Consider the following 3,423-nt stretch of genomic DNA (forward strand, 5'->3'; position numbering starts at 1 on the left):
TTTTTTTTTTTTGGGGGGGGGGGGGAGGGGGGATATTCAGCCCCCGATTATGTTAACCCCCCCAATGTCGCCTCGTTGGTCTTGTCCAAGGTCACCGAGTCTTAATGGACAATACCGTCAAGTCCAGTTCACATGTCCTTGTTGGACACCGTAGATGGCGACCTGGTGTTTCGATGATGGAAGCGGCCAGCGGGAAGGGACTCGCGTTTATTCGCTCCCGTCTTCGGGTAACCGGAGCGTAGGATTAAGGACGCAACTGGTCGCGCATAATGAGCCGGCGTAGACTCCTCGGGTCCCCGGAATGTGATTAGCCAGCGTTAAAGATATCTTCCGCGTATGAGGAGCTGGCAAGGCTGTCTGACCTTAAGCGCGCATCTGGCAGAGTCGCGGCTCTGCATACAAATTGAGTTAGCGTCGTCACGGTAATAGAAGCCGAGAGGAACGTCGGGATAAGTGCGAGAGAGAGAGAGAGAGAGAAAGCTCGAGGAGAAACAGAAGGAAGGGAAATAAAAGAAGTTATGGAGGATCCAGAAGTACCCTCGGATAGTACTCATTGACGTTACCTGCTTTGCAATATGGATATACGCTCGAGTAGGTACTACGGGTGTACACGTATATTATATTAACTCGAAAAATTATCTGCTTGAGAAATAAAATTTTTCGGAGAAGATTTTTCAATTTCGGCACTCCGAGGAAGGGCGTGACTTTTTGTATCGTTATATCGTAATTTTTTCGTCGAAACTTATATCGTCGGATATACCAAATTTTTGGGAGAATAATTTTTTTTTTTTTTTTTTTTTTTTTTTTTTTTTTTTTTTTTTTTTTAATGAGAAATTTGGCATGTTCCAATTTCGTTATCCGTTTTTCTCTGTAGACTCCTTAGTGTATGGTATGGCAATGGCTGAGAATGAGAGCGTGTGTAGTTCAAGGCGCTTCCACAAGCAACTGCGCGATCGGTTCGTTGTATGAATTTTTTTGTTTCGTTTTTTATTTTTTCATCATTTTATTGCACTTCCTTAAGTTCTTACCCCTGCTCGGGTCGCTCGCGGAATTCCTGGCGCATTGGTACGTTCGGCCGTTTCCCCACGTATAAAATCGTTCCCGACGTCACACGCTTCTAGAACGTCTCCGAGTTATGAGAAACGGTGAAGAAAGCTATATACGCCTACGGGACCTATGAACGCCCCTTTATGTCTAGGTATCTCTCGTTACTCCCAAGATGCATCGCGACTCCGTTTCCCGTCTGGTTTCTTCCAGGTCAGCGGACCTTGAATGTCCCCCCTCCATCCTCGTTATCGATTAGCATACAAATGTCCGCGACCTCGCCCCCATTACGATTCATCGATCGATTCCGATCGCTCGATTAAAATCGATCGCGCCTATCGACCACCGACCAGCGGGAAAAAGTCCATCGTGGAATTCAACAATTTTTACATCGTTCCTCGTCGCCTTGACACACTGACTCTGCAATAGTCCCGAGACAGGCTTGCCATTGTGACGAGTATCCTGCGCCTTTTCAATGGACGCGACTGTTCACGAGGCACGCGGAAATATTTAACGCGAGCACCGATACGGGCTTGAACCCACGCGATCCGGCGATATACTTCGGACGTTTTACAGACCGGAGGCTTGGTACGTCGGAATTAACGAAGCGCGCCGAGGTCGTACGTGAAAGGTCTTTAAATATTTGTCGCGAAAAATCGCTCGTTGCAAACCCATCCTAAAGGCACAATCGACTTACGGGTCGACGTTATCGAACTATCGGTAGAACGATTTACTCGCCATTTTCTTATTCTCCGGACTGGCTGAGCGTAGGGAATTTTTTTTTTTTTTTTTCCCGTAACGTTTCTCGAACGATTTACGTGAAGGACGTCTCGCAGCTCCTCTGGCGGCGGCACTGAGAACCACTGATAACTTGGTAGCACCCGAGCAAAGGCCGCTGCCTTCATTTGAGTATTTGAGCATTTGAGCATTTGAGCCGCGCAAAGTTCTCGGGCGTCGCACGCGAGTAACGCGATATCCCTCGAGAGTTTCTGGCCGCACGAGTGTGTCCTGCCAACCTAACGGACTCCGAAAGGTACAAATAAAATTAGTGACTCCGGTACCAAGGGTAACTTCTACAGGGCGTCCCGCTTCGAATGAACGTTACCGCCGCGCCGTGGCACTGGCGCACGTAGAAACGCTCATCTTTGTCGCCACGTGTACGTAATCGCGCCTCGTACGCTCGTATGACAAGTATAAGTTACGCTACATGTAAACTCGCCTTGACTGCCAACCTTACGCTGGCGTATTCCTTTACACTGGTCTTGGCGCCGTATATCGTGCGATTGTTATCATCGAGGACTCGCGGGAGGATTTTTGAAATTTGAGATTTTTAATGTAACGTTAAAGATTTAAAAAAAATGGTGGATTATCAAAGAAAAATGTAAATTTGAGGTCGTGGCTGGCGATGAGGGGCGGCTGATGAATTTTGAGGTTATGGCGTTAATTTAATTTTGCGATTTAATTAAAGCTTTAATTGGACGGGCAGCAAGGGTGGCTGCATAGGGATTGGTGCGAAAGAGGATATTTTTTTAAAAGCCCTATAGACTTTTTTTTCATCCCATGCTCAAGGGACTATTAACGAATTCGATACACGTGGGAATGTACCCATGGATGTCTGATATAAATAATTAATTTGTCTACGTTACAGTAATTTTTTATTGCTCTCACCACGGTGACTACCTGTACGCGTTTGACTAGATTGTCGGGTATATTTTAAAAAAAAAAAAAAAAGAAATGAACGAATAGAAGGAAGATAATGAAAATAAGAAAAGAAAAAAAAGAAAAAGATAAGAAACGACAAAACTCGTTCGCGTCTAATTGATTACACACGAAAGTCAGGTAACCTATGGGCACTTTCACCGTCTTGTAAAATGCGGTTATTAATGACTCGTTGCCGCGTGCTAATTGGCAGCTGGCTTTATGACGTGACTTGTTAAAAAGAGACGCCAGAGTCAAATCAGAGAAGAAGCCCCGGACTGTAGGGAGACGTAAAGAAGAATGAAGAAGGAGGACAGAAGAAGAAGAAGAAGAGGAGGAGGAGGAGGCTGGAGGATCAGAGAGAATCGCTTCTTTCCCCCCTCTGACGTCGACACATTCATCAACTGTAATATCTCCCTGGATCTCTCAATGGAATCCTCCCCCCCCAATCCCCCCTTCGTCACCTGGTCCTCCGATCTGACTCCCCATTACATCCTCACCAGCTTCTTCTCCTTCGTCCCGTCCCGCGAGATGGTATCTCGTGGGTGAAGAAAAAAAATTATTGCACCAAAAAAGTATGAAATAGCGAGCGAAAGACATTAAAAAAGAATTTCCTGACTTTCGTCCGACCGCGGGTGGGTTTGTAATTTTTGAAAAAAAAAAAAAAAAAAAAAAAAAAAA

At 45.6% G+C, this 3,423-nt stretch overlaps 1 protein-coding gene across 4 annotated transcripts in view; it reads left to right on the forward strand.

The window, feature by feature from the left end:
- LOC107271606 (ras-related protein Rab-37) overlaps window positions 1-3,423 on the forward strand; it is a 54,860-nt gene that overhangs the window by 19,500 nt on the left and 31,937 nt on the right. The window lies entirely within an intron of this gene.

Source organism: Cephus cinctus, unplaced genomic scaffold (assembly GCF_000341935.2).
Source record: "Cephus cinctus unplaced genomic scaffold, Ccin1 Ccin1_scaffold0997, whole genome shotgun sequence".
Lineage (NCBI taxonomy): Eukaryota > Metazoa > Arthropoda > Insecta > Hymenoptera > Cephidae > Cephus > Cephus cinctus.